This window comes from Aquarana catesbeiana, linkage group LG04 (genome assembly GCF_042186555.1).
Source record: "Aquarana catesbeiana isolate 2022-GZ linkage group LG04, ASM4218655v1, whole genome shotgun sequence".
Classification (NCBI taxonomy): domain Eukaryota; kingdom Metazoa; phylum Chordata; class Amphibia; order Anura; family Ranidae; genus Aquarana; species Aquarana catesbeiana.
The window spans coordinates 60,623,773-60,637,949 of NC_133327.1; the positions used below are offsets into that span (position 1 = coordinate 60,623,773).

Sequence of the window (14,177 nt, forward strand, 5' to 3'; positions counted from 1 at the left end):
TTTTCTTTTTTTCTTTATTTTATTTTATTTATTATTTTTTATTATATTATTTTATATATTATTTTTATTTTTATTTTTATTTTAATTTAAATTTTATTTTCATTTTCATTTTTATATTTGATTTTTAATTTAATTTAATTTTCTGGATAGTTGCTATGTAAAAAATTATTTTAGAAAGGGTAAGGATTTGCTGTTCCATATTACAGATCTAGTGGTAATCAATTATGGAATAACAATGTGCATAAAAAGTTTTTTTAGTTAAAGCACATAAAGGCCAACAAAGGCCATGTATCTATGTATTTTTTAACATGTGAGAGCCTCTCCAGCAGATACGGACGGGTTAGTTTATAACCATTCATATACAACTAATATAACAATAGGTAAATTGGAATGAGTATTAACAATGGTAGAGGGGGGAAACAGCGGGTGCAATGAACAATCACGGAATGGGAGAATTGCCCATAAGCAAAATGGTGCTAAGAGAAAGAAAGCCCCAATAGAACGGAACTAAGGGAATTCCCACATCCAAGATGGCGGCAAAACAATTTCCGCCCGCACACAACATAAATAGAATGAGAACCAATCACACAGCAGCTTCCTGATGACGCAAATTTGATTGCGAAACGCGTAGAGGCTGCTGGGAGATTACCGTACCCACGTGACCGGGAACGAACGGGGTTTGGAGAGGACGCGAACGCAAACAGGGGGGAACGTAAGCGGTAACGGAGACCATCTAGCACACACCAGACGAACCGGGCTGCAGTGCCCACCCGTCCTTAACTGCGGGAAAAGCTCGGTGCCGGCCTAATGGCACTTGGAAATGTGAGTGCAAAGTGTTTTTTATGTATGGAATAAAGGTTTTAAACGTTATTGCGCGATGATGGTTTTTTATCCGTTTGCATGAGGAACATTGAGGACCTGGTATAGATATTGGAGAAAGTTTCCTTTGAGTGGAGTGGTTATCCCTGTTAATGAACCAAAGGTGCAGTTTTAAAGATTAATCTGGTGAGTGGCAAATCTCACAGGTGGTGGTGAAGCACTAAGTCACTTTAATCTGATACCACACACAAGAGCACGCCGCCCACGGCAATTATAACGGATGATTTGCAACATATATGAAGAAGAGTCTATCATTATGTGACATATGTCACTGGACTTTTTATATGATTTAAAGTATTTGGATTAAGTTGTTGTTCACATGTGATGAATTATACAAACATATGATTATTGTATAAATGAGATATAACCTGTTAGGTGGATGGTGAACCAAATTAGGCTATTAAGATAGCACATACACAGGTAATATAGAGAGCACAGATGGGAGCAGCGCATCCACTCACATAGCACTTTTAATTTAATTTTTCTCTGGAAAATTTTTTGGATGCAGCAGCTATAAATACCACTTACACTATTTTTGGATAGGATAGGTTTTGCGCCAGTGACACATATATTTTCACAATTTTTTATCTATATATATTTATATATATATAATTTTTTTTCACGGGCAGCATAACATGGAGGTTTTCTCATTTCTAGCTAATCGCAAGTTAGATCTGGGCGAACTTTTCCATAATTATGATAACACCACAGCACTCAGCTTGGAGCAAAACTTTAAACACTTAAAGAATGCCATGGACAAGCAAATCAGAATATGGTGGGATATCCACACATTGGATCAATATAGAGAGGCTAAAATCACCCCAAGAAGGCTCAGATGGGACTTAGGCCCCAATGATGGAATAATAGATGAAAATCTATCCAGAACTTGGTTTGATTTTTTCAATGGTTGTGAAAATAAATTGTTAGAAATCATAATTGAAAGAAGGAGAACCAAATTGAAAAAGATTGAATCCACCATTGGCACCATTAGGGATAACATGATACCACATGTAGAAACAAATGAGTATAAAACTAGAGTGGCAAAACTACAAGAGTTTTTAACTAAATTGGATAATGAAGTAAAGAACAAAAAAGTTAAGAAATATCAAAGGGACAAAAAAGATTATGTAGAAGGGAAAGTATATAGGTGGCAGGAGGAGGAAACACCCACCAACTCTGCAAACACATCCCTGAATGAGGAGGTGAACATCAGGGATGTAGATGCAGACAAAGGAACCAATGACACACCAGGTACCCCAAAGGCAAATCTAATAAGAAGAGAAATTGGGAAGTCAGCACACACCCCAACTACCAATCAGAGAAAGGTGAATAAAAAACCCGAACACGAAAATCGAACGATGAATCCACCCACCTACCCTCCTCCTTTGGGTCAATATTCCAGGCCTTGGAGAGGAGGGTACAGGGGTAGAGGAAGGGGATATTATTCAAATTATAATCCCAACTATGGCCCACCTATGTGGCAGGGGGAATGGCGGGACTGGAGAGAACCGTACAAACCACCCATGCCAGTATTCCAAACCAACAGGGGGAGTTGGAGCAGGAACCCCCAAGAATCTGGAGAAAGTACAAACCAAAGAGAAAAAGAGGCTGTAGAGGGAGAGGCAAAAAGGAAAAGAGAAAACTAGGGGAGGGTATTTTTAATTTAACAGATGTAACCTTTACCCAGGAAGAACTATTAGTATTAGACAGTGGAATTAAATATGCACCCAAGGCAACTTTCAATCAATTTGAAGCTTTTATAGATTTACAAAAGTTTATCAGAAAACTAAGTTTAAAGAAATATTTTTTGGAAAAAGAAGAATCACAACATCAACATACCGATACGGTATACAAACATAGCAAGCTGAGGAACAAATCCACGTTCAACCCCAGGTCTACCACTAACCAACACATAGAGGTGTTCAAAAGGCTAGTGGAAAAGGAGATAAGAAACATTAAACCAACAAAAAGTAGTAAGGATAGAATATGGCAGGGATTAAGGAAACTAGAAAAAAGGAAAAACATAGTAATACGACCGGCCGATAAGGGGGGGGGTGTAGTGATCCTAACAAAAGAAGACTATTATAAAGAGTTGGAAAGATTAGTCAAGGATCCAAGTACCTACCAACCCCTCAAAAAGAATCCAAACAGAGAGTTAAAAAAGAAATTAAAAGAATACCTAGATAAGGGTATAGCGGATAAAATCCTGAACAAAAAAGAAGGAAGATACTTATTGACAGAGGCCCCAAGAATACCAGTGATATACCAAGTCCCCAAAATCCACAAAAGTAAAACTAAGCCACCAGGGAGACCCATAATCAGTGGCATTGAGTCAATACATTCTAGGTTGGGAGAGTACCTAGACGTATTCCTCCAACCTATAGCAGGAGAAGGGAAGTCATTTCTTAAAGACAGTAAAGATGTTATTAACAATTTAAAAAACCTAAAGGTAGACAACTCCACACTATTGGTAACACTAGATGTGGAGTCGTTGTACACCAACATTAAACAAACCGATGCCCTGGCAGCAGTAGCATGGGGAATGAAAAACCTATCGGACCTAAAATTAAAACAAAGGAGGTTTATTTTGGAGGGATTAAGAATGGCCATGGGGAATAATTTTTTCTGGCACGACCATAAATACTATAGACAAATTAAAGGGGTAGGCATGGGGAACAAGTATGCACCGAGTGTGGCCAACATCTTCCTGAGTAAATGGGAGGAGGAAGAAATTTACGGAAGATGCTGGCCACATTTGCTGCTATACAAACGCTACATTGACGATATCCTGATAATATGGAAGGGAAGCCACGAAGAGTTGGAACAGTTCATTCAGCATATTGGTGGCAACCAGTATGACATAAAATTCACTGCTACAGTACATCAACAAACAATTAATTTTTTGGACTTAGAAATATACAAAAATAAAAACACACTTGGGACCAGAACACACTTCAAAGAAACGGACCGGAATGGGTACATACCAATGGGGAGCTGTCACCACCCCCAGTGGAAAATATCCATTCCAAAGAGCCAGTTTATCAGGATTAGACGGAATTGTGACCAAATGGAGGACTATTTCCGACAGACGAATATCCTGATAGACAGGTTCATAGAAAAAGGTTATAAAAGGAGTATACTGGAGAACACACGAGAAAAAGTGGCTAACATTGATAGGGAAGCAATTCTCAGTAACAAAACAAAGAAAAACAACCAGGATGACAATATACCATTTATCACGGGTTTTAATACTCAATATAAGGAATTGGAACATATTATAAAGAACAACTGGCCCATCATCAGTAGCGACCCACAACTGAGTAAAGTACTACCCCGAAAACCAACATTTATATATAGAAAAGCAAGAAGGATCAGGGACAAAATAGTCAAAAATGTGCCAGACCCTCCCAAAAGTTTGTCAAATTTTTTTAATCAGAAGGGATTTTATAGATGCGGAAAGTGCAAAGCCTGTAGATCCACCAATAAGAAAGACAAAAAAATAACAGACTTTAGGTCAAATACCAACAAGCAGACATATAAAATAGAAAAGTTGATAACCTGTAGTAGTACACATGTCACCTACGTACTGGAGTGCAGTTGTGGACTACAGTACGTAGGCAGAACAACTAGAGCTTTGTCAATTAGAATAGGCGAACATGTCAGAAATATTAAAAAAGGATTTAAACACCATAGTGTATCTAAACATTTTAGGGACATACATGGCAGAAACCCCCAACATTTAAAATTTTATGGGATAGACAGAATAGAACGCAATTGGAGGAACACCAACATGAGAAGGGAGGTTTCAAAGAACGAAACCCACTGGATATTCAAAATGGACACGATGAGGCCACAGGGGTTGAACGTGGAACTAGACATCAACTGTTTTTTGGAAAATTACTAAAATCAATTTACATTCTATATCAGATTTTCACATTTTTAGCAATTTCATTTTTATTTTTATTTTATTTTATTTTTATTTTTATTCTTATATTTATTTTTATTTTTATTCATTTTTTATTTTTATTTTAAATTTTAATTTTTATTTTTATTTTTATTTTTATTTTTACTTTTATTTTATTTTATTTATCTTTTCATTTTTATTTTTATTTTTATTTTTATTTTTATTATATTTTTCATATTTTTTCAATTTTTTGTCATTTTTTCTTTATTTTTTATTTATTTTTATTTTTTCATTTTTTCTTTTTTTCTTTATTTTATTTTATTTATTATTTTTTATTATATTATTTTTATATATTATTTTTATTTTTATTTTTATTTTAATTTAAATTTTATTTTCATTTTCATTTTTATATTTGATTTTTAATTTAATTTAATTTTCTGGATAGTTGCTATGTAAAAAATTATTTTAGAAAGGGTAAGGATTTGCTGTTCCATATTACAGATCTAGTGGTAATCAATTATGGAATAACAATGTGCATAAAAAGTTTTTTTAGTTAAAGCACATAAAGGCCAACAAAGGCCATGTATCTATGTATTTTTTAACATGTGAGAGCCTCTCCAGCAGATACGGACGGGTTAGTTTATAACCATTCATATACAACTAATATAACAATAGGTAAATTGGAATGAGTATTAACAATGGTAGAGGGGGGAAACAGCGGGTGCAATGAACAATCACGGAATGGGAGAATTGCCCATAAGCAAAATGGTGCTAAGAGAAAGAAAGCCCCAATAGAACGGAACTAAGGGAATTCCCACATCCAAGATGGCGGCAAAACAATTTCCGCCCGCACACAACATAAATAGAATGAGAACCAATCACACAGCAGCTTCCTGATGACGCAAATTTGATTGCGAAACGCGTAGAGGCTGCTGGGAGATTACCGTACCCACGTGACCGGGAACGAACGGGGTTTGGAGAGGACGCGAACGCAAACAGGGGGGAACGTAAGCGGTAACGGAGACCATCTAGCACACACCAGACGAACCGGGCTGCAGTGCCCACCCGTCCTTAACTGCGGGAAAAGCTCGGTGCCGGCCTAATGGCACTTGGAAATGTGAGTGCAAAGTGTTTTTTATGTATGGAATAAAGGTTTTAAACGTTATTGCGCGATGATGGTTTTTTATCCGTTTGCATGAGGAACATTGAGGACCTGGTATAGATATTGGAGAAAGTTTCCTTTGAGTGGAGTGGTTATCCCTGTTAATGAACCAAAGGTGCAGTTTTAAAGATTAATCTGGTGAGTGGCAAATCTCACAGGTGGTGGTGAAGCACTAAGTCACTTTAATCTGATACCACACACAAGAGCACGCCGCCCACGGCAATTATAACGGATGATTTGCAACATATATGAAGAAGAGTCTATCATTATGTGACATATGTCACTGGACTTTTTATATGATTTAAAGTATTTGGATTAAGTTGTTGTTCACATGTGATGAATTATACAAACATATGATTATTGTATAAATGAGATATAACCTGTTAGGTGGATGGTGAACCAAATTAGGCTATTAAGATAGCACATACACAGGTAATATAGAGAGCACAGATGGGAGCAGCGCATCCACTCACATAGCACTTTTAATTTAATTTTTCTCTGGAAAATTTTTTGGATGCAGCAGCTATAAATACCACTTACACTATTTTTGGATAGGATAGGTTTTGCGCCAGTGACACATATATTTTCACAATTTTTTATCTATATATATTTATATATATATAATTTTTTTTCACGGGCAGCATAACATGGAGGTTTTCTCATTTCTAGCTAATCGCAAGTTAGATCTGGGCGAACTTTTCCATAATTATGATAACACCACAGCACTCAGCTTGGAGCAAAACTTTAAACACTTAAAGAATGCCATGGACAAGCAAATCAGAATATGGTGGGATATCCACACATTGGATCAATATAGAGAGGCTAAAATCACCCCAAGAAGGCTCAGATGGGACTTAGGCCCCAATGATGGAATAATAGATGAAAATCTATCCAGAACTTGGTTTGATTTTTTCAATGGTTGTGAAAATAAATTGTTAGAAATCATAATTGAAAGAAGGAGAACCAAATTGAAAAAGATTGAATCCACCATTGGCACCATTAGGGATAACATGATACCACATGTAGAAACAAATGAGTATAAAACTAGAGTGGCAAAACTACAAGAGTTTTTAACTAAATTGGATAATGAAGTAAAGAACAAAAAAGTTAAGAAATATCAAAGGGACAAAAAAGATTATGTAGAAGGGAAAGTATATAGGTGGCAGGAGGAGGAAACACCCACCAACTCTGCAAACACATCCCTGAATGAGGAGGTGAACATCAGGGATGTAGATGCAGACAAAGGAACCAATGACACACCAGGTACCCCAAAGGCAAATCTAATAAGAAGAGAAATTGGGAAGTCAGCACACACCCCAACTACCAATCAGAGAAAGGTGAATAAAAAACCCGAACACGAAAATCGAACGATGAATCCACCCACCTACCCTCCTCCTTTGGGTCAATATTCCAGGCCTTGGAGAGGAGGGTACAGGGGTAGAGGAAGGGGATATTATTCAAATTATAATCCCAACTATGGCCCACCTATGTGGCAGGGGGAATGGCGGGACTGGAGAGAACCGTACAAACCACCCATGCCAGTATTCCAAACCAACAGGGGGAGTTGGAGCAGGAACCCCCAAGAATCTGGAGAAAGTACAAACCAAAGAGAAAAAGAGGCTGTAGAGGGAGAGGCAAAAAGGAAAAGAGAAAACTAGGGGAGGGTATTTTTAATTTAACAGATGTAACCTTTACCCAGGAAGAACTATTAGTATTAGACAGTGGAATTAAATATGCACCCAAGGCAACTTTCAATCAATTTGAAGCTTTTATAGATTTACAAAAGTTTATCAGAAAACTAAGTTTAAAGAAATATTTTTTGGAAAAAGAAGAATCACAACATCAACATACCGATACGGTATACAAACATAGCAAGCTGAGGAACAAATCCACGTTCAACCCCAGGTCTACCACTAACCAACACATAGAGGTGTTCAAAAGGCTAGTGGAAAAGGAGATAAGAAACATTAAACCAACAAAAAGTAGTAAGGATAGAATATGGCAGGGATTAAGGAAACTAGAAAAAAGGAAAAACATAGTAATACGACCGGCCGATAAGGGGGGGGGTGTAGTGATCCTAACAAAAGAAGACTATTATAAAGAGTTGGAAAGATTAGTCAAGGATCCAAGTACCTACCAACCCCTCAAAAAGAATCCAAACAGAGAGTTAAAAAAGAAATTAAAAGAATACCTAGATAAGGGTATAGCGGATAAAATCCTGAACAAAAAAGAAGGAAGATACTTATTGACAGAGGCCCCAAGAATACCAGTGATATACCAAGTCCCCAAAATCCACAAAAGTAAAACTAAGCCACCAGGGAGACCCATAATCAGTGGCAATGAGTCAATACATTCTAGGTTGGGAGAGTACCTAGACGTATTCCTCCAACCTATAGCAGGAGAAGGGAAGTCATTTCTTAAAGACAGTAAAGATGTTATTAACAATTTAAAAAACCTAAAGGTAGACAACTCCACACTATTGGTAACACTAGATGTGGAGTCGTTGTACACCAACATTAAACAAACCGATGCCCTGGCAGCAGTAGCATGGGGAATGAAAAACCTATCGGACCTAAAATTAAAACAAAGGAGGTTTATTTTGGAGGGATTAAGAATGGCCATGGGGAATAATTTTTTCTGGCACGACCATAAATACTATAGACAAATTAAAGGGGTAGGCATGGGGAACAAGTATGCACCGAGTGTGGCCAACATCTTCCTGAGTAAATGGGAGGAGGAAGAAATTTACGGAAGATGCTGGCCACATTTGCTGCTATACAAACGCTACATTGACGATATCCTGATAATATGGAAGGGAAGCCACGAAGAGTTGGAACAGTTCATTCAGCATATTGGTGGCAACCAGTATGACATAAAATTCACTGCTACAGTACATCAACAAACAATTAATTTTTTGGACTTAGAAATATACAAAAATAAAAACACACTTGGGACCAGAACACACTTCAAAGAAACGGACCGGAATGGGTACATACCAATGGGGAGCTGTCACCACCCCCAGTGGAAAATATCCATTCCAAAGAGCCAGTTTATCAGGATTAGACGGAATTGTGACCAAATGGAGGACTATTTCCGACAGACGAATATCCTGATAGACAGGTTCATAGAAAAAGGTTATAAAAGGAGTATACTGGAGAACACACGAGAAAAAGTGGCTAACATTGATAGGGAAGCAATTCTCAGTAACAAAACAAAGAAAAACAACCAGGATGACAATATACCATTTATCACGGGTTTTAATACTCAATATAAGGAATTGGAACATATTATAAAGAACAACTGGCCCATCATCAGTAGCGACCCACAACTGAGTAAAGTACTACCCCGAAAACCAACATTTATATATAGAAAAGCAAGAAGGATCAGGGACAAAATAGTCAAAAATGTGCCAGACCCTCCCAAAAGTTTGTCAAATTTTTTTAATCAGAAGGGATTTTATAGATGCGGAAAGTGCAAAGCCTGTAGATCCACCAATAAGAAAGACAAAAAAATAACAGACTTTAGGTCAAATACCAACAAGCAGACATATAAAATAGAAAAGTTGATAACCTGTAGTAGTACACATGTCACCTACGTACTGGAGTGCAGTTGTGGACTACAGTACGTAGGCAGAACAACTAGAGCTTTGTCAATTAGAATAGGCGAACATGTCAGAAATATTAAAAAAGGATTTAAACACCATAGTGTATCTAAACATTTTAGGGACATACATGGCAGAAACCCCCAACATTTAAAATTTTATGGGATAGACAGAATAGAACGCAATTGGAGGAACACCAACATGAGAAGGGAGGTTTCAAAGAACGAAACCCACTGGATATTCAAAATGGACACGATGAGGCCACAGGGGTTGAACGTGGAACTAGACATCAACTGTTTTTTGGAAAATTACTAAAATCAATTTACATTCTATATCAGATTTTCACATTTTTAGCAATTTCATTTTTATTTTTATTTTATTTTATTTTTATTTTTATTCTTATATTTATTTTTATTTTTATTCATTTTTTATTTTTATTTTAAATTTTAATTTTTATTTTTATTTTTATTTTTATTTTTACTTTTATTTTATTTTATTTATCTTTTCATTTTTATTTTTATTTTTATTTTTATTTTTATTATATTTTTCATATTTTTTCAATTTTTTGTCATTTTTTCTTTATTTTTTATTTATTTTTATTTTTTCATTTTTTCTTTTTTTCTTTATTTTATTTTATTTATTATTTTTTATTATATTATTTTTATATATTATTTTTATTTTTATTTTTATTTTAATTTAAATTTTATTTTCATTTTCATTTTTATATTTGATTTTTAATTTAATTTAATTTTCTGGATAGTTGCTATGTAAAAAATTATTTTAGAAAGGGTAAGGATTTGCTGTTCCATATTACAGATCTAGTGGTAATCAATTATGGAATAACAATGTGCATAAAAAGTTTTTTTAGTTAAAGCACATAAAGGCCAACAAAGGCCATGTATCTATGTATTTTTTAACATGTGAGAGCCTCTCCAGCAGATACGGACGGGTTAGTTTATAACCATTCATATACAACTAATATAACAATAGGTAAATTGGAATGAGTATTAACAATGGTAGAGGGGGGAAACAGCGGGTGCAATGAACAATCACGGAATGGGAGAATTGCCCATAAGCAAAATGGTGCTAAGAGAAAGAAAGCCCCAATAGAACGGAACTAAGGGAATTCCCACATCCAAGATGGCGGCAAAACAATTTCCGCCCGCACACAACATAAATAGAATGAGAACCAATCACACAGCAGCTTCCTGATGACGCAAATTTGATTGCGAAACGCGTAGAGGCTGCTGGGAGATTACCGTACCCACGTGACCGGGAACGAACGGGGTTTGGAGAGGACGCGAACGCAAACAGGGGGGAACGTAAGCGGTAACGGAGACCATCTAGCACACACCAGACGAACCGGGCTGCAGTGCCCACCCGTCCTTAACTGCGGGAAAAGCTCGGTGCCGGCCTAATGGCACTTGGAAATGTGAGTGCAAAGTGTTTTTTATGTATGGAATAAAGGTTTTAAACGTTATTGCGCGATGATGGTTTTTTATCCGTTTGCATGAGGAACATTGAGGACCTGGTATAGATATTGGAGAAAGTTTCCTTTGAGTGGAGTGGTTATCCCTGTTAATGAACCAAAGGTGCAGTTTTAAAGATTAATCTGGTGAGTGGCAAATCTCACAGGTGGTGGTGAAGCACTAAGTCACTTTAATCTGATACCACACACAAGAGCACGCCGCCCACGGCAATTATAACGGATGATTTGCAACATATATGAAGAAGAGTCTATCATTATGTGACATATGTCACTGGACTTTTTATATGATTTAAAGTATTTGGATTAAGTTGTTGTTCACATGTGATGAATTATACAAACATATGATTATTGTATAAATGAGATATAACCTGTTAGGTGGATGGTGAACCAAATTAGGCTATTAAGATAGCACATACACAGGTAATATAGAGAGCACAGATGGGAGCAGCGCATCCACTCACATAGCACTTTTAATTTAATTTTTCTCTGGAAAATTTTTTGGATGCAGCAGCTATAAATACCACTTACACTATTTTTGGATAGGATAGGTTTTGCGCCAGTGACACATATATTTTCACAATTTTTTATCTATATATATTTATATATATATAATTTTTTTTCACGGGCAGCATAACATGGAGGTTTTCTCATTTCTAGCTAATCGCAAGTTAGATCTGGGCGAACTTTTCCATAATTATGATAACACCACAGCACTCAGCTTGGAGCAAAACTTTAAACACTTAAAGAATGCCATGGACAAGCAAATCAGAATATGGTGGGATATCCACACATTGGATCAATATAGAGAGGCTAAAATCACCCCAAGAAGGCTCAGATGGGACTTAGGCCCCAATGATGGAATAATAGATGAAAATCTATCCAGAACTTGGTTTGATTTTTTCAATGGTTGTGAAAATAAATTGTTAGAAATCATAATTGAAAGAAGGAGAACCAAATTGAAAAAGATTGAATCCACCATTGGCACCATTAGGGATAACATGATACCACATGTAGAAACAAATGAGTATAAAACTAGAGTGGCAAAACTACAAGAGTTTTTAACTAAATTGGATAATGAAGTAAAGAACAAAAAAGTTAAGAAATATCAAAGGGACAAAAAAGATTATGTAGAAGGGAAAGTATATAGGTGGCAGGAGGAGGAAACACCCACCAACTCTGCAAACACATCCCTGAATGAGGAGGTGAACATCAGGGATGTAGATGCAGACAAAGGAACCAATGACACACCAGGTACCCCAAAGGCAAATCTAATAAGAAGAGAAATTGGGAAGTCAGCACACACCCCAACTACCAATCAGAGAAAGGTGAATAAAAAACCCGAACACGAAAATCGAACGATGAATCCACCCACCTACCCTCCTCCTTTGGGTCAATATTCCAGGCCTTGGAGAGGAGGGTACAGGGGTAGAGGAAGGGGATATTATTCAAATTATAATCCCAACTATGGCCCACCTATGTGGCAGGGGGAATGGCGGGACTGGAGAGAACCGTACAAACCACCCATGCCAGTATTCCAAACCAACAGGGGGAGTTGGAGCAGGAACCCCCAAGAATCTGGAGAAAGTACAAACCAAAGAGAAAAAGAGGCTGTAGAGGGAGAGGCAAAAAGGAAAAGAGAAAACTAGGGGAGGGTATTTTTAATTTAACAGATGTAACCTTTACCCAGGAAGAACTATTAGTATTAGACAGTGGAATTAAATATGCACCCAAGGCAACTTTCAATCAATTTGAAGCTTTTATAGATTTACAAAAGTTTATCAGAAAACTAAGTTTAAAGAAATATTTTTTGGAAAAAGAAGAATCACAACATCAACATACCGATACGGTATACAAACATAGCAAGCTGAGGAACAAATCCACGTTCAACCCCAGGTCTACCACTAACCAACACATAGAGGTGTTCAAAAGGCTAGTGGAAAAGGAGATAAGAAACATTAAACCAACAAAAAGTAGTAAGGATAGAATATGGCAGGGATTAAGGAAACTAGAAAAAAGGAAAAACATAGTAATACGACCGGCCGATAAGGGGGGGGGTGTAGTGATCCTAACAAAAGAAGACTATTATAAAGAGTTGGAAAGATTAGTCAAGGATCCAAGTACCTACCAACCCCTCAAAAAGAATCCAAACAGAGAGTTAAAAAAGAAATTAAAAGAATACCTAGATAAGGGTATAGCGGATAAAATCCTGAACAAAAAAGAAGGAAGATACTTATTGACAGAGGCCCCAAGAATACCAGTGATATACCAAGTCCCCAAAATCCACAAAAGTAAAACTAAGCCACCAGGGAGACCCATAATCAGTGGCATTGAGTCAATACATTCTAGGTTGGGAGAGTACCTAGACGTATTCCTCCAACCTATAGCAGGAGAAGGGAAGTCATTTCTTAAAGACAGTAAAGATGTTATTAACAATTTAAAAAACCTAAAGGTAGACAACTCCACACTATTGGTAACACTAGATGTGGAGTCGTTGTACACCAACATTAAACAAACCGATGCCCTGGCAGCAGTAGCATGGGGAATGAAAAACCTATCGGACCTAAAATTAAAACAAAGGAGGTTTATTTTGGAGGGATTAAGAATGGCCATGGGGAATAATTTTTTCTGGCACGACCATAAATACTATAGACAAATTAAAGGGGTAGGCATGGGGAACAAGTATGCACCGAGTGTGGCCAACATCTTCCTGAGTAAATGGGAGGAGGAAGAAATTTACGGAAGATGCTGGCCACATTTGCTGCTATACAAACGCTACATTGACGATATCCTGATAATATGGAAGGGAAGCCACGAAGAGTTGGAACAGTTCATTCAGCATATTGGTGGCAACCAGTATGACATAAAATTCACTGCTACAGTACATCAACAAACAATTAATTTTTTGGACTTAGAAATATACAAAAATAAAAACACACTTGGGACCAGAACACACTTCAAAGAAACGGACCGGAATGGGTACATACCAATGGGGAGCTGTCACCACCCCCAGTGGAAAATATCCATTCCAAAGAGCCAGTTTATCAGGATTAGACGGAATTGTGACCAAATGGAGGACTATTTCCGACAGACGAATATCCTGATAGACAGGTTCATAGAAAAAGGTTATAAAAGGAGTATACTG

The 14,177-nt window shown here is 36.8% G+C and overlaps 1 protein-coding gene across 2 annotated transcripts in view; it reads right to left on the bottom strand.

Moving 5' to 3' along the window:
- Positions 1 to 14,177, bottom strand: part of LOC141139289 (24-hydroxycholesterol 7-alpha-hydroxylase-like) — a 224,264-nt gene that overhangs the window by 28,520 nt on the left and 181,567 nt on the right. The window lies entirely within an intron of this gene.